The 21,220-nt window shown below is 36.0% G+C and overlaps 30 non-coding genes across 30 annotated transcripts; 15 read left to right on the top strand and 15 right to left on the bottom strand.

Annotated features, from left to right (window-relative positions):
* Nucleotides 1-234: 234 nt before the first annotated feature.
* Trnam-cau (transfer RNA methionine (anticodon CAU)) lies at nt 235-325 on the bottom strand. Its single transcript is given in 2 exon segments — nt 235-270; nt 289-325. It is a non-coding gene; the product is annotated as a tRNA-Met (tRNA).
* Nucleotides 326-1,141: 816 nt separating this feature from the next.
* Trnal-aag (transfer RNA leucine (anticodon AAG)) lies at nt 1,142-1,224 on the top strand. Its single transcript has one exon. It is a non-coding gene; the product is annotated as a tRNA-Leu (tRNA).
* A 311-nt stretch (nt 1,225-1,535) lies between these two features.
* Trnam-cau (transfer RNA methionine (anticodon CAU)) lies at nt 1,536-1,659 on the bottom strand. Its single transcript has 2 exons — nt 1,623-1,659; nt 1,536-1,571 (listed from the first exon to the last, which is right to left on the bottom strand). It is a non-coding gene; the product is annotated as a tRNA-Met (tRNA).
* An 809-nt stretch (nt 1,660-2,468) lies between these two features.
* Nucleotides 2,469-2,550, top strand: Trnal-aag (transfer RNA leucine (anticodon AAG)). The gene has a single exon. It is a non-coding gene; the product is annotated as a tRNA-Leu (tRNA).
* A 309-nt stretch (nt 2,551-2,859) lies between these two features.
* Nucleotides 2,860-2,950, bottom strand: Trnam-cau (transfer RNA methionine (anticodon CAU)). Its single transcript is given in 2 exon segments — nt 2,860-2,895; nt 2,914-2,950. It is a non-coding gene; the product is annotated as a tRNA-Met (tRNA).
* Nucleotides 2,951-3,759: 809 nt separating this feature from the next.
* Trnal-aag (transfer RNA leucine (anticodon AAG)) lies at nt 3,760-3,841 on the top strand. The gene has a single exon. It is a non-coding gene; the product is annotated as a tRNA-Leu (tRNA).
* Nucleotides 3,842-4,149: 308 nt separating this feature from the next.
* Nucleotides 4,150-4,240, bottom strand: Trnam-cau (transfer RNA methionine (anticodon CAU)). The gene is given in 2 exon segments: nt 4,150-4,185; nt 4,204-4,240. It is a non-coding gene; the product is annotated as a tRNA-Met (tRNA).
* An 809-nt stretch (nt 4,241-5,049) lies between these two features.
* Trnal-aag (transfer RNA leucine (anticodon AAG)) lies at nt 5,050-5,131 on the top strand. Its single transcript has one exon. It is a non-coding gene; the product is annotated as a tRNA-Leu (tRNA).
* Nucleotides 5,132-5,440: 309 nt separating this feature from the next.
* On the bottom strand, nt 5,441-5,531 carry Trnam-cau (transfer RNA methionine (anticodon CAU)). The gene is given in 2 exon segments: nt 5,441-5,476; nt 5,495-5,531. It is a non-coding gene; the product is annotated as a tRNA-Met (tRNA).
* Nucleotides 5,532-6,340: 809 nt separating this feature from the next.
* Nucleotides 6,341-6,422, top strand: Trnal-aag (transfer RNA leucine (anticodon AAG)). Its single transcript has one exon. It is a non-coding gene; the product is annotated as a tRNA-Leu (tRNA).
* Nucleotides 6,423-6,732: 310 nt separating this feature from the next.
* On the bottom strand, nt 6,733-6,823 carry Trnam-cau (transfer RNA methionine (anticodon CAU)). Its single transcript is given in 2 exon segments — nt 6,733-6,768; nt 6,787-6,823. It is a non-coding gene; the product is annotated as a tRNA-Met (tRNA).
* An 809-nt stretch (nt 6,824-7,632) lies between these two features.
* Nucleotides 7,633-7,714, top strand: Trnal-aag (transfer RNA leucine (anticodon AAG)). Its single transcript has one exon. It is a non-coding gene; the product is annotated as a tRNA-Leu (tRNA).
* Nucleotides 7,715-8,023: 309 nt separating this feature from the next.
* Trnam-cau (transfer RNA methionine (anticodon CAU)) lies at nt 8,024-8,114 on the bottom strand. Its single transcript is given in 2 exon segments — nt 8,024-8,059; nt 8,078-8,114. It is a non-coding gene; the product is annotated as a tRNA-Met (tRNA).
* Nucleotides 8,115-8,923: 809 nt separating this feature from the next.
* On the top strand, nt 8,924-9,005 carry Trnal-aag (transfer RNA leucine (anticodon AAG)). The gene has a single exon. It is a non-coding gene; the product is annotated as a tRNA-Leu (tRNA).
* A 1,205-nt stretch (nt 9,006-10,210) lies between these two features.
* Nucleotides 10,211-10,293, top strand: Trnal-aag (transfer RNA leucine (anticodon AAG)). The gene has a single exon. It is a non-coding gene; the product is annotated as a tRNA-Leu (tRNA).
* Nucleotides 10,294-10,602: 309 nt separating this feature from the next.
* Trnam-cau (transfer RNA methionine (anticodon CAU)) lies at nt 10,603-10,693 on the bottom strand. Its single transcript is given in 2 exon segments — nt 10,603-10,638; nt 10,657-10,693. It is a non-coding gene; the product is annotated as a tRNA-Met (tRNA).
* Nucleotides 10,694-11,501: 808 nt separating this feature from the next.
* Nucleotides 11,502-11,583, top strand: Trnal-aag (transfer RNA leucine (anticodon AAG)). Its single transcript has one exon. It is a non-coding gene; the product is annotated as a tRNA-Leu (tRNA).
* A 311-nt stretch (nt 11,584-11,894) lies between these two features.
* On the bottom strand, nt 11,895-11,986 carry Trnam-cau (transfer RNA methionine (anticodon CAU)). Its single transcript is given in 2 exon segments — nt 11,895-11,930; nt 11,949-11,986. It is a non-coding gene; the product is annotated as a tRNA-Met (tRNA).
* An 813-nt stretch (nt 11,987-12,799) lies between these two features.
* On the top strand, nt 12,800-12,881 carry Trnal-aag (transfer RNA leucine (anticodon AAG)). Its single transcript has one exon. It is a non-coding gene; the product is annotated as a tRNA-Leu (tRNA).
* A 309-nt stretch (nt 12,882-13,190) lies between these two features.
* Trnam-cau (transfer RNA methionine (anticodon CAU)) lies at nt 13,191-13,281 on the bottom strand. The gene is given in 2 exon segments: nt 13,191-13,226; nt 13,245-13,281. It is a non-coding gene; the product is annotated as a tRNA-Met (tRNA).
* Nucleotides 13,282-14,091: 810 nt separating this feature from the next.
* On the top strand, nt 14,092-14,173 carry Trnal-aag (transfer RNA leucine (anticodon AAG)). The gene has a single exon. It is a non-coding gene; the product is annotated as a tRNA-Leu (tRNA).
* A 308-nt stretch (nt 14,174-14,481) lies between these two features.
* Nucleotides 14,482-14,572, bottom strand: Trnam-cau (transfer RNA methionine (anticodon CAU)). Its single transcript is given in 2 exon segments — nt 14,482-14,517; nt 14,536-14,572. It is a non-coding gene; the product is annotated as a tRNA-Met (tRNA).
* An 808-nt stretch (nt 14,573-15,380) lies between these two features.
* Nucleotides 15,381-15,462, top strand: Trnal-aag (transfer RNA leucine (anticodon AAG)). The gene has a single exon. It is a non-coding gene; the product is annotated as a tRNA-Leu (tRNA).
* Nucleotides 15,463-15,771: 309 nt separating this feature from the next.
* Nucleotides 15,772-15,862, bottom strand: Trnam-cau (transfer RNA methionine (anticodon CAU)). Its single transcript is given in 2 exon segments — nt 15,772-15,807; nt 15,826-15,862. It is a non-coding gene; the product is annotated as a tRNA-Met (tRNA).
* An 809-nt stretch (nt 15,863-16,671) lies between these two features.
* On the top strand, nt 16,672-16,753 carry Trnal-aag (transfer RNA leucine (anticodon AAG)). The gene has a single exon. It is a non-coding gene; the product is annotated as a tRNA-Leu (tRNA).
* Nucleotides 16,754-17,063: 310 nt separating this feature from the next.
* Trnam-cau (transfer RNA methionine (anticodon CAU)) lies at nt 17,064-17,154 on the bottom strand. The gene is given in 2 exon segments: nt 17,064-17,099; nt 17,118-17,154. It is a non-coding gene; the product is annotated as a tRNA-Met (tRNA).
* A 1,199-nt stretch (nt 17,155-18,353) lies between these two features.
* On the bottom strand, nt 18,354-18,444 carry Trnam-cau (transfer RNA methionine (anticodon CAU)). Its single transcript is given in 2 exon segments — nt 18,354-18,389; nt 18,408-18,444. It is a non-coding gene; the product is annotated as a tRNA-Met (tRNA).
* Nucleotides 18,445-19,252: 808 nt separating this feature from the next.
* Trnal-aag (transfer RNA leucine (anticodon AAG)) lies at nt 19,253-19,335 on the top strand. The gene has a single exon. It is a non-coding gene; the product is annotated as a tRNA-Leu (tRNA).
* A 309-nt stretch (nt 19,336-19,644) lies between these two features.
* Nucleotides 19,645-19,735, bottom strand: Trnam-cau (transfer RNA methionine (anticodon CAU)). The gene is given in 2 exon segments: nt 19,645-19,680; nt 19,699-19,735. It is a non-coding gene; the product is annotated as a tRNA-Met (tRNA).
* An 806-nt stretch (nt 19,736-20,541) lies between these two features.
* Trnal-aag (transfer RNA leucine (anticodon AAG)) lies at nt 20,542-20,623 on the top strand. Its single transcript has one exon. It is a non-coding gene; the product is annotated as a tRNA-Leu (tRNA).
* Nucleotides 20,624-21,220: the final 597 nt, after the last annotated feature.

Genomic DNA, 21,220 nt, shown 5'->3' on the forward strand with positions numbered 1-21,220 from the left:
GTTAATACTCAGAAGATATTAAAATTGTTGTAATACTTAATAGAAAAGAATTATTCTGTTTAATCCTTGATAATAGTATATATATTTCCAATATGCTGAACGCTAGCTCAATGCACTTTAAATGCATGACAAACATTGCAGAAAATAGCATATTACAGGTACAAATGTATGACACAAGTTTTCAGAACTATCAGAAATGCGTTGAAAACAAGAGTAACGGGTAGAAAAAAACTATGCCCCGGGTGAGGATCGAACTCACGACCTTCAGATCGCTCTGTCATTTGTGATTATGAGACTGACGCGCTACCTACTGCGCTACCGAGGCCATGATTCTAAAACTCCAATTTAAGGTGTAAATACTTCATAACATTACCATTTACATTGTAGTTACTTGTCAAGGTGAATGTAGGGCAGAAAGAAACATATTTTATCTTAAGGAAACACATTTCAAAACATAATGAGCTGTGTTGGTTGTTCACTTTTATAGTTCTTTACTATTTGAAATACTTTTAATTGTTTGAGAGTTTTTTTTCATTTTCTTTTCTCCAAAGGTAAATTGAGTCGTGCTGATAGAAACTCGTCAGAATAATAATCTGCGGAGGCAATTTGTTGCTAACGAGAAATAGTTTTGCTTTCCAATTTGCCCGTTTTGCACGTGCATTTATCACGTTTCGATGATCAGATATAGCGAGCTTGCGTTCAAGCGTTATACTTTCTACCCATGACTAAACGGTTGCTTCGATCGCGCCCTCAACAATGAACAATCTAGATGGCATGGTTCCGTCCAATGTGAAATGGTGAAAACCGCCCCTCCGTTCCGGTATGAAGTTACTTGTGAGTATCAAATTCTCAGTCAAAACTATGCATGTTACCATATGATAGACATTCCCCCCAAAAACTGAACTTAACAAATAATGGATAGCTCGATCTGGTTAGAGAAGAAGAGCGGAATATATAATATGATTGCATTGCAATATTAGTATAAAACAATGAATTTTTTTGAGTTTGAAAATAGGGAAAACCATAAAGAAACATATTTCTACGTAATATTTCGTAATGTATGCCTATAAGACATATTATACGTACAGTTGTAAATGTTGTAAACGAATGATATCTTGATTTAGCTCACATATAAAGCGTCGGTAGCGTGGCCGAGCGGTCTAAGGCGCTGGTTTAAGGCACCAGGTCTCCTCGGAGGCGTGGGTTCGAATCCCACCGCTGCCAAGTGATTTTTTTTAGTAAGTTAGAAAAGTAGTTTATCGATTTTTGCATTGAGTTGACAAAATATGAAATGGATAAAAAGTTAATACTCAGAAGATATTAAAATTGTTGTAATACTTAATAGAAAAGAATTATTCTGTTTAATCCTTGATAATAGTATATATATTTCAAATGCTGAACGCTAGCTCAATGCACTTTAAAATGCATGACAAACAATGCAGAAAATAGCATATTACAGGTACAAATGTATGACACAAGTTTTCAGAACTATCAGAAATGCGTTGAAAACAAGAGTAACGGGTAGAAAAAAACTATGCCCCGGGTGAGGATCGAACTCACGACCTTCAGATCGCTCTGTCAGATCGAACTCACGACCTTCAGATCGCTCTGTCATTTGTGATTATGAGACTGACGCGCTACCTACTGCGCTACCGAGGCCATGATTCTAAAACTCCAATTTAAGGTGTAAATACTTCATAACATTACCATTAACATTGTAGTTACTTGTCAAGGTGAATGTAGGGCAGAAAGAAACATATTTATCTTAAAGGAAACACATTTCAAAACATAATGAGCTGTGTTGGTTGTTCACTTTTATAGTTCTTTACTATTTGAAATACTTTTAATTGTTTGAGAGTTTTTTTCATTTTCTTTTCTCCAAAGGTAAATTGAGTCGTGCTGATAGAAACTCGTCAGAATAATAATCTGCGGAGGCAATTTGTTGCTAACGAGAAATAGTTTGCTTTCCAATTTGCCCGTTTTGCACGTGCATTTATCACGTTTCGATGATCAGATATAGCGAGCTTGCGTTCAAGCGTTATACTTTCTACCCATGACTAAACGGTTGCTTCGATCGCGCCCTCAACAATGAACAATCTAGATGGCATGGTTCCGTCCAATGTGAAATGGTGAAAACCGCCCCTCCGTTCCGGTATGAAGTTACTTGTGAGTATCAAATTCTCAGTCAAAACTATGCATGTTACCATATGATAGACATTCCCCCCAAAAACTGAACTTAACAAATAATGGATAGCTCGATCTGGTTAGAGAAAGAAGCGGAATATATAATATGATTGCATTGCAATATTAGTATAAACAATGAATTTTTTGAGTTTGAAATAGGAAAACCATAAAGAAACATATTTCTACGTAATATTTCGTAATGTATGCCTATAAGACATATTATACGTACAGTTGTAAATGTTGTAAACGAATGATATCTTGATTTAGCTCACATATAAAGCGTCGGTAGCGTGGCCGAGCGGTCTAAGGCGCTGGTTTAAGGCACCAGTCTCCTCGGAGGCGTGGGTTCGAATCCCACCGCTGCCAAGTGATTTTTTTAGTAAGTTAGAAAAGTAGTTTATCGATTTTTGCATTGGTTGACAAAATATGAAATGGATAAAAAGTTAATACTCAGAAGATATTAAAATTGTTGTAATACTTAATAGAAAAGAATTATTCTGTTTAATCCTTGATAATAGTATATATATTTCAAATGCTGAACGCTAGCTCAATGCACTTTAAAATGCATGACAAACATTGCAGAAAATAGCATATTACAGGTACAAATGTATGACACAAGTTTTCAGAACTATCAGAAATGCGTTGAAAACAAGAGTAACGGGTAGAAAAAAACTATGCCCCGGGTGAGGATCGAACTCACGACCTTCAGATCGCTCTGTCATTTGTGATTATGAGACTGACGCGCTACCTACTGCGCTACCGAGGCCATGATTCTAAAACTCCAATTTAAGGTGTAAATACTTCATAACATTACCATTAACATTGTAGTTACTTGTCAAGGTGAATGTAGGGCAGAAAGAAACATATTTATCTTAAAGGAAACACATTTCAAAACATAATGAGCTGTGTTGGTTGTTCACTTTTATAGTTCTTTACTATTTGAAATACTTTTAATTGTTTGAGAGTTTTTTTCATTTTCTTTTCTCCAAAGGTAAATTGAGTCGTGCTGATAGAAACTCGTCAGAATAATAATCTGCGGAGGCAATTTGTTGCTAACGAGAAATAGTTTGCTTTCCAATTTGCCCGTTTTGCACGTGCATTTATCACGTTTCGATGATCAGATATAGCGAGCTTGCGTTCAAGCGTTATACTTTCTACCCATGACTAAACGGTTGCTTCGATCGCGCCCTCAACAATGAACAATCTAGATGGCATGGTTCCGTCCAATGTGAAATGGTGAAAACCGCCCCTCCGTTCCGGTATGAAGTTACTTGTGAGTATCAAATTCTCAGTCAAAACTATGCATGTTACCATATGATAGACATTCCCCCCAAAAACTGAACTTAACAAATAATGGATAGCTCGATCTGGTTAGAGAAAGAAGCGGAATATATAATATGATTGCATTGCAATATTAGTATAAACAATGAATTTTTTGAGTTTGAAATAGGAAAACCATAAAGAAACATATTTCTACGTAATATTTCGTAATGTATGCCTATAAGACATATTATACGTACAGTTGTAAATGTTGTAAACGAATGATATCTTGATTTAGCTCACATATAAAGCGTCGGTAGCGTGGCCGAGCGGTCTAAGGCGCTGGTTTAAGGCACCAGTCTCCTCGGAGGCGTGGGTTCGAATCCCACCGCTGCCAAGTGATTTTTTTAGTAAGTTAGAAAAGTAGTTTATCGATTTTTGCATTGGTTGACAAAAATGAAATGGATAAAAAGTTAATACTCAGAAGATATTAAAATTGTTGTAATACTTAATAGAAAAGAATTATTCTGTTTAATCCTTGATAATAGTATATATATTTCAAATGCTGAACGCTAGCTCAATGCACTTTAAAATGCATGACAAACATTGCAGAAAATAGCATATTACAGGTACAAATGTATGACACAAGTTTTCAGAACTATCAGAAATGCGTTGAAAACAAGAGTAACGGGTAGAAAAAAACTATGCCCCGGGTGAGGATCGAACTCACGACCTTCAGATCGCTCTGTCATTTGTGATTATGAGACTGACGCGCTACCTACTGCGCTACCGAGGCCATGATTCTAAAACTCCAATTTAAGGTGTAAATACTTCATAACATTACCATTAACATTGTAGTTACTTGTCAAGGTGAATGTAGGGCAGAAAGAAACATATTTATCTTAAAGGAAACACATTTCAAAACATAATGAGCTGTGTTGGTTGTTCACTTTTATAGTTCTTTACTATTTGAAATACTTTTAATTGTTTGAGAGTTTTTTTCATTTTCTTTTCTCCAAAGGTAAATTGAGTCGTGCTGATAGAAACTCGTCAGAATAATAATCTGCGGAGGCAATTTGTTGCTAACGAGAAATAGTTTGCTTTCCAATTTGCCCGTTTTGCACGTGCATTTATCACGTTTCGATGATCAGATATAGCGAGCTTGCGTTCAAGCGTTATACTTTCTACCCATGACTAAACGGTTGCTTCGATCGCGCCCTCAACAATGAACAATCTAGATGGCATGGTTCCGTCCAATGTGAAATGGTGAAAACCGCCCCTCCGTTCCGGTATGAAGTTACTTGTGAGTATCAAATTCTCAGTCAAAACTATGCATGTTACCATATGATAGACATTCCCCCCAAAAACTGAACTTAACAAATAATGGATAGCTCGATCTGGTTAGAGAAAGAAGCGGAATATATAATATGATTGCATTGCAATATTAGTATAAACAATGAATTTTTTGAGTTTGAAATAGGAAAACCATAAAGAAACATATTTCTACGTAATATTTCGTAATGTATGCCTATAAGACATATTATACGTACAGTTGTAAATGTTGTAAACGAATGATATCTTGATTTAGCTCACATATAAAGCGTCGGTAGCGTGGCCGAGCGGTCTAAGGCGCTGGTTTAAGGCACCAGTCTCCTCGGAGGCGTGGGTTCGAATCCCACCGCTGCCAAGTGATTTTTTTAGTAAGTTAGAAAAGTAGTTTATCGATTTTTGCATTGGTTGACAAAATATGAAATGGATAAAAAGTTAATACTCAGAAGATATTAAAATTGTTGTAATACTTAATAGAAAAGAATTATTCTGTTTAATCCTTGATAATAGTATATATATTTCAAATGCTGAACGCTAGCTCAATGCACTTTAAAATGCATGACAAACATTGCAGAAAATAGCATATTACAGGTACAAATGTATGACACAAGTTTTCAGAACTATCAGAAATGCGTTGAAAACAAGAGTAACGGGTAGAAAAAAACTATGCCCCGGGTGAGGATCGAACTCACGACCTTCAGATCGCTCTGTCATTTGTGATTATGAGACTGACGCGCTACCTACTGCGCTACCGAGGCCATGATTCTAAAACTCCAATTTAAGGTGTAAATACTTCATAACATTACCATTAACATTGTAGTTACTTGTCAAGGTGAATGTAGGGCAGAAAGAAACATATTTATCTTAAAGGAAACACATTTCAAAACATAATGAGCTGTGTTGGTTGTTCACTTTTATAGTTCTTTACTATTTGAAATACTTTTAATTGTTTGAGAGTTTTTTTCATTTTCTTTTCTCCAAAGGTAAATTGAGTCGTGCTGATAGAAACTCGTCAGAATAATAATCTGCGGAGGCAATTTGTTGCTAACGAGAAATAGTTTGCTTTCCAATTTGCCCGTTTTGCACGTGCATTTATCACGTTTCGATGATCAGATATAGCGAGCTTGCGTTCAAGCGTTATACTTTCTACCCATGACTAAACGGTTGCTTCGATCGCGCCCTCAACAATGAACAATCTAGATGGCATGGTTCCGTCCAATGTGAAATGGTGAAAACCGCCCCTCCGTTCCGGTATGAAGTTACTTGTGAGTATCAAATTCTCAGTCAAAACTATGCATGTTACCATATGATAGACATTCCCCCCAAAAACTGAACTTAACAAATAATGGATAGCTCGATCTGGTTAGAGAAAGAAGCGGAATATATAATATGATTGCATTGCAATATTAGTATAAACAATGAATTTTTTGAGTTTGAAATAGGAAAACCATAAAGAAACATATTTCTACGTAATATTTCGTAATGTATGCCTATAAGACATATTATACGTACAGTTGTAAATGTTGTAAACGAATGATATCTTGATTTAGCTCACATATAAAGCGTCGGTAGCGTGGCCGAGCGGTCTAAGGCGCTGGTTTAAGGCACCAGTCTCCTCGGAGGCGTGGGTTCGAATCCCACCGCTGCCAAGTGATTTTTTTAGTAAGTTAGAAAAGTAGTTTATCGATTTTTGCATTGGTTGACAAAATATGAAATGGATAAAAAGTTAATACTCAGAAGATATTAAAATTGTTGTAATACTTAATAGAAAAGAATTATTCTGTTTAATCCTTGATAATAGTATATATATTTCAAATGCTGAACGCTAGCTCAATGCACTTTAAAAATGCATGACAAACATTGCAGAAAATAGCATATTACAGGTACAAATGTATGACACAAGTTTTCAGAACTATCAGAAATGCGTTGAAAACAAGAGTAACGGGTAGAAAAAAACTATGCCCCGGGTGAGGATCGAACTCACGACCTTCAGATCGCTCTGTCATTTGTGATTATGAGACTGACGCGCTACCTACTGCGCTACCGAGGCCATGATTCTAAAACTCCAATTTAAGGTGTAAATACTTCATAACATTACCATTAACATTGTAGTTACTTGTCAAGGTGAATGTAGGGCAGAAAGAAACATATTTATCTTAAAGGAAACACATTTCAAAACATAATGAGCTGTGTTGGTTGTTCACTTTTATAGTTCTTTACTATTTGAAATACTTTTAATTGTTTGAGAGTTTTTTTCATTTTCTTTTCTCCAAAGGTAAATTGAGTCGTGCTGATAGAAACTCGTCAGAATAATAATCTGCGGAGGCAATTTGTTGCTAACGAGAAATAGTTTGCTTTCCAATTTGCCCGTTTTGCACGTGCATTTATCACGTTTCGATGATCAGATATAGCGAGCTTGCGTTCAAGCGTTATACTTTCTACCCATGACTAAACGGTTGCTTCGATCGCGCCCTCAACAATGAACAATCTAGATGGCATGGTTCCGTCCAATGTGAAATGGTGAAAACCGCCCCTCCGTTCCGGTATGAAGTTACTTGTGAGTATCAAATTCTCAGTCAAAACTATGCATGTTACCATATGATAGACATTCCCCCCAAAAACTGAACTTAACAAATAATGGATAGCTCGATCTGGTTAGAGAAAGAAGCGGAATATATAATATGATTGCATTGCAATATTAGTATAAACAATGAATTTTTTGAGTTTGAAATAGGAAAACCATAAAGAAACATATTTCTACGTAATATTTCGTAATGTATGCCTATAAGACATATTATACGTACAGTTGTAAATGTTGTAAACGAATGATATCTTGATTTAGCTCACATATAAAGCGTCGGTAGCGTGGCCGAGCGGTCTAAGGCGCTGGTTTAAGGCACCAGTCTCCTCGGAGGCGTGGGTTCGAATCCCACCGCTGCCAAGTGATTTTTTTAGTAAGTTAGAAAAGTAGTTTATCGATTTTTGCATTGGTTGACAAAATATGAAATGGATAAAAAGTTAATACTCAGAAGATATTAAAATTGTTGTAATACTTAATAGAAAAGAATTATTCTGTTTAATCCTTGATAATAGTATATATATTTCAAATGCTGAACGCTAGCTCAATGCACTTTAAAATGCATGACAAACATTGCAGAAAATAGCATATTACAGGTACAAATGTATGACACAAGTTTTCAGAACTATCAGAAATGCGTTGAAAACAAGAGTAACGGGTAGAAAAAAACTATGCCCCGGGTGAGGATCGAACTCACGACCTTCAGATCGCTCTGTCATTTGTGATTATGAGACTGACGCGCTACCTACTGCGCTACCGAGGCCATGATTCTAAAACTCCAATTTAAGGTGTAAATACTTCATAACATTACCATTAACATTGTAGTTACTTGTCAAGGTGAATGTAGGGCAGAAAGAAACATATTTATCTTAAAGGAAACACATTTCAAAACATAATGAGCTGTGTTGGTTGTTCACTTTTATAGTTCTTTACTATTTGAAATACTTTTAATTGTTTGAGAGTTTTTTTCATTTTCTTTTCTCCAAAGGTAAATTGAGTCGTGCTGATAGAAACTCGTCAGAATAATAATCTGCGGAGGCAATTTGTTGCTAACGAGAAATAGTTTGCTTTCCAATTTGCCCGTTTTGCACGTGCATTTATCACGTTTCGATGATCAGATATAGCGAGCTTGCGTTCAAGCGTTATACTTTCTACCCATGACTAAACGGTTGCTTCGATCGCGCCCTCAACAATGAACAATCTAGATGGCATGGTTCCGTCCAATGTGAAATGGTGAAAACCGCCCCTCCGTTCCGGTATGAAGTTACTTGTGAGTATCAAATTCTCAGTCAAAACTATGCATGTTACCATATGATAGACATTCCCCCCAAAAACTGAACTTAACAAATAATGGATAGCTCGATCTGGTTAGAGAAAGAAGCGGAATATATAATATGATTGCATTGCAATATTAGTATAAACAATGAATTTTTTGAGTTTGAAATAGGAAAACCATAAAGAAACATATTTCTACGTAATATTTCGTAATGTATGCCTATAAGACATATTATACGTACAGTTGTAAATGTTGTAAACGAATGATATCTTGATTTAGCTCACATATAAAGCGTCGGTAGCGTGGCCGAGCGGTCTAAGGCGCTGGTTTAAGGCACCAGTCTCCTCGGAGGCGTGGGTTCGAATCCCACCGCTGCCAAGTGATTTTTTTAGTAAGTTAGAAAAGTAGTTTATCGATTTTTGCATTGGTTGACAAAATATGAAATGGATAAAAAGTTAATACTCAGAAGATATTAAAATTGTTGTAATACTTAATAGAAAAGAATTATTCTGTTTAATCCTTGATAATAGTATATATATTTCAAATGCTGAACGCTAGCTCAATGCACTTTAAAATGCATGACAAACATTGCAGAAAATAGCATAACAGTACAAATGTATGACACAAGTTTTCAGAACTATCAGAAATGCGTTGAAAACAAGAGTACGGGTAGAAAAAAAACTATGCCCGGGTGAGGATCGAACTCACGACCTTCAGATCGCTCTGTCATTTGTGATTATGAGACTGACGCGCTACCTACTGCGCTACCGAGGCCATGATTCTAAAACTCCAATTTAAGGTGTAAATACTTCATAACATTACCATTAACATTGTAGTTACTTGTCAAGGTGAATGTAGGGCAGAAAGAAACATATTTATCTTAAAGGAAACACATTTCAAAACATAATGAGCTGTGTTGGTTGTTCACTTTTATAGTTCTTTACTATTTGAAATACTTTTAATTGTTTGAGAGTTTTTTTCATTTTCTTTTCTCCAAAGGTAAATTGAGTCGTGCTGATAGAAACTCGTCAGAATAATAATCTGCGGAGGCAATTTGTTGCTAACGAGAAATAGTTTGCTTTCCAATTTGCCCGTTTTGCACGTGCATTTATCACGTTTCGATGATCAGATATAGCGAGCTTGCGTTCAAGCGTTATACTTTCTACCCATGACTAAACGGTTGCTTCGATCGCGCCCTCAACAATGAACAATCTAGATGGCATGGTTCCGTCCAATGTGAAATGGTGAAAACCGCCCCTCCGTTCCGGTATGAAGTTACTTGTGAGTATCAAATTCTCAGTCAAAACTATGCATGTTTACCATATGATAGACATTCCCCCCAAAAACTGAACTTAACAAATAATGGATAGCTCGATCTGGTTAGAGAAAGAAGCGAATATATAATATGATTGCATTGCAATATTAGTATAAACAATGAATTTTTTGAGTTTGAAATAGGAAAACCATAAAGAAACATATTTCTACGTAATATTTCGTAATGTATGCCTATAAGACATATTATACGTACAGTTGTAAATGTTGTAAACGAATGATATCTTGATTTAGCTCACATATAAAGCGTCGGTAGCGTGGCCGAGCGGTCTAAGGCGCTGGTTTAAGGCACCAGTCTCCTCGGAGGCGTGGGGTTCGAATCCCACCGCTGCCAAGTGATTTTTTTAGTAAGTTAGAAAAGTAGTTTATCGATTTTTGCATTGGTTGACAAAATATGAAATGGATAAAAAGTTAATACTCAGAAGATATTAAAATTGTTGTAATACTTAATAGAAAAGGAATTATTCTGTTTAATCCTTGATAATAGTATATATATTTCAAATGCTGAACGCTAGCTCAATGCACTTAAAATGCATGACAAACATTGCAGAAAATAGCATATTACAGGTACAAATGTATGACACAAGTTTTCAGAACTATCAGAAATGCGTTGAAAACAAGAGTAACGGGTAGAAAAAAACTATGCCCCGGGTGAGGATCGAACTCACGACCTTCAGATCGCTCTGTCATTTGTGATTATGAGACTGACGCGCTACCTACTGCGCTACCGAGGCCATGATTCTAAAACTCCAATTTAAGGTGTAAATACTTCATAACATTACCATTAACATTGTAGTTACTTGTCAAGGTGAATGTAGGGCAGAAAGAAACATATTTATCTTAAAGGAAACACATTTCAAAACATAATGAGCTGTGTTGGTTGTTCACTTTTATAGTTCTTTACTATTTGAAATACTTTTAATTGTTTGAGAGTTTTTTTCATTTTCTTTTCTCCAAAGGTAAATTGAGTCGTGCTGATAGAAACTCGTCAGAATAATAATCTGCGGAGGCAATTTGTTGCTAACGAGAAATAGTTTGCTTTCCAATTTGCCCGTTTTGCACGTGCATTTATCACGTTTCGATGATCAGATATAGCGAGCTTGCGTTCATGCGTTATACTTTCTACCCATGACTAAACGGTTGCTTCGATCGCGCCCTCAACAATGAACAATCTAGATGGCATGGTTCCGTCCAATGTGAAATGGTGAAAACCGCCCCTCCGTTCCGGTATGAAGTTACTTGTGAGTATCAAATTCTCAGTCAAAACTATGCATGTTACCATATGATAGACATTCCCCCCAAAAACTGAACTTAACAAATAATGGATAGCTCGATCTGGTTAGAGAAAGAAGCGGAATATATAATATGATTGCATTGCAATATTAGTATAAACAATGAATTTTTTGAGTTTGAAATAGGAAAACCATAAAGAAACATATTTCTACGTAATATTTCGTAATGTATGCCTATAAGACATATATACGTACAGTTGTAAATGTTGTAAACGAATGATATCTTGATTTAGCTCACATATAAAGCGTCGGTAGCGTGGCCGAGCGGTCTAAGGCGCTGGTTTAAGGCACCAGTCTCCTCGGAGGCGTGGGTTCGAATCCCACCGCTGCCAAGTGATTTTTTTTAGTAAGTTAGAAAAGTAGTTTATCGATTTTTGCATTGGTTGACAAAATATGAAATGGATAAAAAGTTAATACTCAGAAGATATTAAAATTGTTGTAATACTTAATAGAAAAGAATTATTCTGTTTAATCCTTGATAATAGTATATATATTTCAAATGCTGAACGCTAGCTCAATGCACTTTAAAATGCATGACAAACATTGCAGAAAATAGCATATTACAGGTACAAATGTATGACACAAGTTTTCAGAACTATCAGAAATGCGTTGAAAACAAGAGTAACGGGTAGAAAAAAAACTATGCCCCGGGTGAGGATCGAACTCACGACCTTCAGATCGCTCTGTCATTTGTGATTATGAGACTGACGCGCTACCTAACTGCGCTACCGAGGCCATGATTCTAAAACTCCAATTTAAGGTGTAAATACTTCATAACATTACCATTAACATTGTAGTTACTTGTCAAGGTGAATGTAGGGCAGAAAGAAACATATTTATCTTAAAGGAAACACATTTCAAAACATAATGAGCTGTGTTGGTTGTTCACTTTTATAGTTCTTTACTATTTGAAATACTTTTAATTGTTTGAGAGTTTTTTTCATTTTCTTTTCTCCAAAGGGTAAATTGAGTCGTGCTGATAGAAACTCGTCAGAATAATAATCTGCGGAGGCAATTTGTTGCTAACGAGAAATAGTTTTGCTTTCCAATTTGCCCGTTTTGCACGTGCATTTATCACGTTTCGATGATCAGATATAGCGAGCTTGCGTTCAAGCGTTATACTTTCTACCCATGACTAAACGGTTGCTTCGATCGCGCCCTCAACAATGAACAATCTAGATGGCATGGTTCCGTCCAATGTGAAATGGTGAAAACCGCCCCTCCGCTTCCGGTATGAAGTTACTTGTGAGTATCAAATTCTCAGTCAAAACTATGCATGTTACCATATGATAGACATTCCCCCCAAAAACTGAACTTAACAAATAATGGATAGCTCGATCTGGTTAGAGAAAGAAGCGGAATATATAATATGATTGCATTGCAATATTAGTATAAACAATGAATTTTTTGAGTTTGAAATAGGAAAACCATAAAGAAACCATATTTCTACGTAATATTTCGTAATGTATGCCTATAAGACATATTATACGTACAGTTGTAAATGTTGTAAACGAATGATATCTTGATTTAGCTCACATATAAAGCGTCGGTAGCGTGGCCGAGCGGTCTAAGGCGCTGGTTTAAGGCACCAGTCTCCTCGGAGGCGTGGGTTCGAATCCCACCGCTGCCAAGTGATTTTTTTAGTAAGTTAGAAAGTAGTTTATCGATTTTTGCATTGGTTGACAAAATATGAAATGGATAAAAAGTTAATACTCAGAAGATATTAAAATTGTTGTAATACTTAATAGAAAAGAATTATTCTGTTTAATCCTTGATAATAGTATATATATTTCAAATGCTGAACGCTAGCTCAATGCACTTTAAAATGCATGACAAACATTGCAGAAAATAGCATATTACAGGTACAAATGTATGACACAAGTTTTCAGAACTATCAGAAATGCGTTGAAAACAAGAGTAACGGGTAGAAAAAAAACTATGCCCCGGGTGAGGATCGAACTCACGACCTTCAGATCGCTCTGTCATTTGTGATTATGAGACTGACGCGCTACCTACTGCGCTACCGAGGCCATGATTCTAAAACTCCAATTTAAGGTGTAAATACTTCATAACATTACCATTAACATTGTAGTTACTTGTCAAGGTGAATGTAGGGCAGAAAGAAACATATTTATCTTAAAGGAAACACATTTCAAAACATAATGAGCTGTGTTGGTTGTTCACTTTTATAGTTCTTTACTATTTGAAATACTTTTAATTGTTTGAGAGTTTTTTTTCATTTTCTTTTCTCCAAAGGTAAATTGAGTCGTGCTGATAGAAACTCGTCAGAATAATAATCTGCGGAGGCAATTTGTTGCTAACGAGAAATAGTTTGCTTTCCAATTTGCCCGTTTTGCACGTGCATTTATCACGTTTCGATGATCAGATATAGCGAGCTTGCGTTCAAGCGTTATACTTTCTACCCATGACTAAACGGTTGCTTCGATCGCGCCCTCAACAATGAACAATCTAGATGGCATGGTTCCGTCCAATGTGAAATGGTGAAAACCGCCCCTCCGTTCCGGTATGAAGTTACTTGTGAGTATCAAATTCTCAGTCAAAACTATGCATGTTACCATATGATAGACATTCCCCCCAAAAACTGAACTTAACAAATAATGGATAGCTCGATCTGGTTAGAGAAAGAAGCGGAATATATAATATGATTGCATTGCAATATTAGTATAAACAATGAATTTTTTGAGTTTGAAATAGGAAAACCATAAAGAAACATATTTCTACGTAATATTTCGTAATGTATGCCTATAAGACATATTATACGTACAGTTGTAAATGTTGTAAACGAATGATATCTTGATTTAGCTCACATATAAAGCGTCGGTAGCGTGGCCGAGCGGTCTAAGGCGCTGGTTTAAGGCACCAGTCTCCTCGGAGGCGTGGGTTCGAATCCCACCGCTGCCAAGTGATTTTTTTAGTAAGTTAGAAAAGTAGTTTATCGATTTTTGCATTGGTTGACAAAATATGAAATGGATAAAAAGTTAATACTCAGAAGATATTAAAATTGTTGTAATACTTAATAGAAAAGAATTATTCTGTTTAATCCTTGATAATAGTATATATATTTCAAATGCTGAACGCTAGCTCAATGCACTTTAAAATGCATGACAAACATTGCAGAAAATAGCATATTACAGGTACAAATGTATGACACAAGTTTTCAGAACTATCAGAAATGCGTTGAAAACAAGAGTAACGGGTAGAAAAAACTATGCCCCGGGTGAGGATCGAACTCACGACCTTCAGATCGCTCTGTCATTTGTGATTATGAGACTGACGCGCTACCTACTGCGCTACCGAGGCCATGATTCTAAAACTCCAATTTAAGGTGTAAATACTTCATAACATTACCATTAACATTGTAGTTACTTGTCAAGGTGAATGTAGGGCAGAAAGAAACATATTTATCTTAAAGGAAACACATTTCAAAACATAATGAGCTGTGTTGGTTGTTCACTTTTATAGTTCTTTACTATTTGAAATACTTTTAATTGTTTGAGAGTTTTTTTCATTTTCTTTTCTCCAAAGGTAAATTGAGTCGTGCTGATAGAAACTCGTCAGAATAATAATCTGCGGAGGCAATTTGTTGCTAACGAGAAATAGTTTGCTTTCCAATTTGCCCGTTTTGCACGTGCATTTATCACGTTTCGATGATCAGATATAGCGAGCTTGCGTTCAAGCGTTATACTTTCTACCCATGACTAAACGGTTGCTTCGATCGCGCCCTCAACAATGAACAATCTAGATGGCATGGTTCCGTCCAATGTGAAATGGTGAAAACCGCCCCTCCGTTCCGGTATGAAGTTACTTGTGAGTATCAAATTCTCAGTCAAAACTATGCATGTTACCATATGATAGACATTCCCCCCAAAAACTGAACTTAACAAATAATGGATAGCTCGATCTGGTTAGAGAAAGAAGCGGAATATATAATATGATTGCATTGCAATATTAGTATAAACAATGAATTTTTTGAGTTTGAAATAGGAAAACCATAAAGAAACATATTTCTACGTAATATTCGTAATGTATGCCTATAAGACATATTATACGTACAGTTGTAAATGTTGTAAACGAATGATATCTTGATTTAGCTCACATATAAAGCGTCGGTAGCGTGGCCGAGCGGTCTAAGGCGCTGGTTTAAGGCACCAGTCTCCTCGGAGGCGTGGGTTCGAATCCCACCGCTGCCAAGTGATTTTTTTAGTAAGTTAGAAAAGTAGTTTATCGATTTTTGCATTGGTTGACAAAATATGAAATGGATAAAAAGTTAATACTCAGAAGATATTAAAATTGTTGTAATACTTAATAGAAAAGAATTATTCTGTTTAATCCTTGATAATAGTATATATATTTCAAATGCTGAACGCTAGCTCAATGCACTTTAAAATGCATGACAAACATTGCAGAAAATAGCATATTACAGGTACAAATGTATGACACAAGTTTTCAGAACTATCAGAAATGCGTTGAAAACAAGAGTAACGGGTAGAAAAAAACTATGCCCCGGGTGAGGATCGAACTCACGACCTTCAGATCGCTCTGTCATTTGTGATTATGAGACTGACGCGCTACCTACTGCGCTACCGAGGCCATGATTCTAAAACTCCAATTTAAGGTGTAAATACTTCATAACATTACCATTAACATTGTAGTTACTTGTCAGGTGAATGTAGGGCAGAAAGAAACATATTTATCTTAAAGGAAACACATTTCAAAACATAATGAGCTGTGTTGGTTGTTCACTTTTATAGTTCTTTACTATTTGAAATACTTTTAATTGTTTGAGAGTTTTTTTCATTTTCTTTTCTCCAAAGGTAAATTGAGTCGTGCTGATAGAAACTCGTCAGAATAATAATCTGCGGAGGCAATTTGTTGCTAACGAGAAATAGTTTGCTTTCCAATTTGCCCGTTTTGCACGTGCATTTATCACGTTTCGATGATCAGATATAGCGAGCTTGCGTTCAAGCGTTATACTTTCTACCCATGACTAAACGGTTGCTTCGATCGCGCCCTCAACAATGAACAATCTAGATGGCATGGTTCCGTCCAATGTGAAATGGTGAAAACCGCCCCTCCGTTCCGGTATGAAGTTACTTGTGAGTATCAAATTCTCAGTCAAAACTATGCATGTTACCATATGATAGACATTCCCCCCAAAAACTGAACTTAACAAATAATGGATAGCTCGATCTGGTTAGAGAAAGAAGCGGAATATATAATATGATTGCATTGCAATATTAGTATAAACAATGAATTTTTTGAGTTTGAAATAGGAAAACCATAAAGAAACATATTTCTACGTAATATTTCGTAATGTATGCCTATAAGACATATTATACGTACAGTTGTAAATGTTGTAAAACGAATGATATCTTGATTTAGCTCACATATAAAGCGTCGGTAGCGTGGCCGAGCGGTCTAAGGCGCTGGTTTAAGGCACCAGTCTCCTCGGAGGCGTGGGTTCGAATCCCACCGCTGCCAAGTGATTTTTTTAGTAAGTTAGAAAAGTAGTTTATCGATTTTTGCATTGGTTGACAAAATATGAAATGGATAAAAAGTTAATACTCAGAAGATATTAAAATTGTTGTAATACTTAATAGAAAAGAATTATTCTGTTTAATCCTTGATAATAGTATATTATATTTCAAATGCTGAACGCTAGCTCAATGCACTTTAAAATGCATGACAAACATTGCAGAAAATAGCATATTACAGGTACAAATGTATGACACAAGTTTTCAGAACTATCAGAAATGCGTTGAAAACAAGAGTAACGGGTAGAAAAAAACTATGCCCCGGGTGAGGATCGAACTCACGACCTTCAGATCGCTCTGTCATTTGTGATTATGAGACTGACGCGCTACCTACTGCGCTACCGAGGCCATGATTCTAAAACTCCAATTTAAGGTGTAAATACTTCATAACATTACCATTAACATTGTAGTTACTTGTCAAGGTGAATGTAGGGCAGAAAGAAACATATTTATCTTAAAGGAAACACATTTCAAAACATAATGAGCTGTGTTGGTTGTTCACTTTTATAGTTCTTTACTATTTGAAATACTTTTAATTGTTTGAGAGTTTTTTTTCATTTTCTTTTCTCCAATAGGTAAATTGAGTCGTGCTGATAGAAACTCGTCAGAATAATAATCTGCGGAGGCAATTTGTTGCTAACGAGAAATAGTTTGCTTTCCAATTTGCCCGTTTTGCACGTGCATTTATCACGTTTCGATGATCAGATATAGCGAGCTTGCGTTCAAGCGTTATACTTTCTACCCATGACTAAACGGTTGCTTCGATCGCGCCCTCAACAATGAACAATCTAGATGGCATGGTTCCGTCCAATGTGAAATGGTGAAAACCGCCCCTCCGTTCCGGTATGAAGTACTTGTGAGTATCAAATTCTCAGTCAAAACTATGCATGTTACCATATATAGACATTCCCCCCAAAAACTGAACTTAACAAATAATGGATAGCTCGATCTGGTTAGAGAAAGAAGCGGAATATATAATATGATTGCATTGCAATATTAGTATAAACAATGAATTTTTTGAGTTTGAAATAGGAAAACCATAAAGAAACATATTTCTACGTAATATTTCGTAATGTATGCCTATAAGACATATTATACGTACAGTTGTAAATGTTGTAAACGAATGATATCTTGATTTAGCTCACATATAAAGCGTCGGTAGCGTGGCCGAGCGGTCTAAGGGCGCTGGTTTAAGGCACCAGTCTCCTCGGAGGCGTGGGTTCGAATCCACCGCTGCCAAGTGATTTTTTTAGTAAGTTAGAAAAGTAGTTTATCGATTTTTGCATTGGTTGACAAAATATGAAATGGATAAAAAGTTAATACTCAGAAGATATTAAAATTGTTGTAATACTTAATAGAAAAGAATTATTCTGTTTAATCCTGATAATAGTATATATATTTCAAATGCTGAACGCTAGCTCAATGCACTTTAAAATGCATGACAAACATTGCAGAAAATAGCATATTACAGGTACAAATGTATGACACAAGTTTTCAGAACTATCAGAAATGCGTTGAAAACAAGAGTAACGGGTAGAAAAAAACTATGCCCCGGGTGAGGATCGAACTCACGACCTTCAGATCGCTCTGTCATTTGTGATTATGAGACTGACGCGCTACCTACTGCGCTACCGAGGCCATGATTCTAAAACTCCAATTAAGGTGTAAATACTTCATAACATTACCATTAACATTGTAGTTACTTGTCAAGGTGAATGTAGGGCAGAAAGAAACATATTTATCTTAAAGGAAACACATTTCAAAACATAATGAGCTGTGTTGGTTGTTCACTTTTATAGTTCTTTACTATTTGAAATACTTTTAATTGTTTGAGAGTTTTTTTCATTTTCTTTTCTCCAAAGGTAAATTGAGTCGTGCTGATAGAAACTCGTCAGAATAATAATCTGCGGAGGCAATTTGTTGCTAACGAGAAATAGTTTGCTTTCCAATTTGCCCGTTTTGCACGTGCATTTATCACGTTTCGATGATCAGATATAGCGAGCTTGCGTTCAAGCGTTATACTTTCTACCCATGACTAAACGGTTGCTTCGATCGCGCCCTCAACAATGAACAATCTAGATGGCATGGTTCCGTCCAATGTGAAATGGTGAAAACCGCCCCTCCGTTCCGGTATGAAGTTACTTGTGAGTATCAAATTCTCAGTCAAAACTATGCATGTTACCATATGATAGACATTCCCCCAAAAACTGAACTTAACAAATAATGGATAGCTCGATCTGGTTAGAGAAAGAAGCGGAATATATAATATGATTGCATTGCAATATTAGTATAAACAATGAATTTTTTGGAGTTTGAAATAGGAAAACCATAAAGAAACATATTTCTACGTAATATTTCGTAATGTATGCCTATAAGACATATTATACGTACAGTTGTAAATGTTGTAAACGAATGATATCTTGATTTAGCTCACATATAAAGCGTCGGTAGCGTGGCCGAGCGGTCTAAGGCGCCTGGTTTAAGGCACCAGTCTCCTCGGAGGCGTGGGTTCGAATCCCACCGCTGCCAAGTGATTTTTTAGTAAGTTAGAAAAGTAGTTTATCGATTTTTGCATTGGTTGACAAAATATGAAATGGATAAAAAGTTAATACTCAGAAGATATTAAAATTGTTGTAATACTTAATAGAAAAGAATTATTCTGTTTAATCCTTGATAATAGTATATATATTTCAAATGCTGAACGCTAGCTCAATGCACTTTAAAATGCATGACAAACATTGCAGAAAATAGCATATTACAGGTACAAATGTATGACACAAGTTTTCAGAACTATCAGAAATGCGTTGAAAACAAGAGTAACGGGTAGAAAAAAAACTATGCCCCGGGTGAGGATCGAACTCACGACCTTCAGATCGCTCTGTCATTTGTGATTATGAGACTGACGCGCTACCTACTGCGCTACCGAGGCCATGATTCTAAAACTCCAATTTAAGGTGTAAATACTTCATAACATTACCATTAACATTGTAGTTACTTGTCAAGGTGAATGTAGGGCAGAAAGAAACATATTTATCTTAAAGGAAACACATTTCAAAACATAATGAGCTGTGTTGGTTGTTCACTTTTATAGTTCTTACTATTTGAAATACTTTTAATTGTTTGAGAGTTTTTTTCATTTTCTTTTCTCCAAAGGTAATTGAGTCGTGCTGATAGAAACTCGTCAGGAATAATAATCTGCGGAGGCAATTTGTTGCTAACGAGAAATAGTTTGCTTTCCAATTTGCCCGTTTTGCACGTGCATTTATCACGTTTCGATGATCAGATATAGCGAGCTTGCGTTCAAGCGTTATACTTTCTACCCATGACTAAACGGTTGCTTCGATCGCGCCCTCAACAATGAACAATCTAGATGGCATGGTTCCGTCCAATGTGAAATGGTGAAACCGCCCCTCCGTTCCGGTATGAAGTTACTTGTGAGTATCAAATTCTCAGTCAAAACTATGCATGTTACCATATGATAGACATTCCCCCCAAAACTGAACTTAACAAATAATGGATAGCTCGATCTGGTTAGAGAAAGAAGCGGAATATATAATATGATTGCATTGCAATATTAGTATAAACAATGAATTTTTTGAGTTTGAAATAGGAAAACCATAAAGAAACATATTTCTACGTAATATTTCGTAATGTATGCCTATAAGACATATTATACGTACAGTTGTAAATGTTGTAAACGAATGATATCTTGATTTAGCTCACATATAAAGCGTCGGTAGCGTGGCCGAGCGGTCTAAGGCGCTGGTTTAAGGCACCAGTCTCCTCGGAGGCGTGGGTTCGAATCCCACCGCTGCCAAGTGATTTTTTTAGTAAGTTAGAAAAGTAGTTTATCGATTTTTGCATTGGTTGACAAAATATGAAATGGATAAAAAGTTAATACTCAGAAGATATTAAAATTGTTGTAATACTTAATAGAAAAGAATTATTCTGTTTAATCCTTGATAATAGTATATATATTTCAAATGCTGAACGCTAGCTCAATGCACTTTAAAATGCATGACAAACATTGCAGAAAATAGCATATTACAGTACAAATGTATGACACAAGTTTTCAGAACTATCAGAAATGCGTTGAAAACAAGAGTAACGGGTAGAAAAAAACTATGCCCGGGTGAGGATCGAACTCACGACCTTCAGATCGCTCTGTCATTTGTGATTATGAGACTGACGCGCTACCTACTGCGCTACCGAGGCCATGATTCTAAAACTCCAATTTAAGGTGTAAATACTTCATAACATTACCATTAACATTGTAGTTACTTGTCAAGGTGAATGTAGGGCAGAAAGAAACATATTTATCTTAAAGGAAACACATTTCAAAACATAATGAGCTGTGTTGGTTGTTCACTTTTATAGTTCTTTACTATTTGAATACTTTTAATTGTTTGAGAGT

This window comes from Mytilus trossulus, chromosome 2 (assembly GCF_036588685.1).
Source record: "Mytilus trossulus isolate FHL-02 chromosome 2, PNRI_Mtr1.1.1.hap1, whole genome shotgun sequence".
Taxonomy (NCBI): domain Eukaryota; kingdom Metazoa; phylum Mollusca; class Bivalvia; order Mytilida; family Mytilidae; genus Mytilus; species Mytilus trossulus.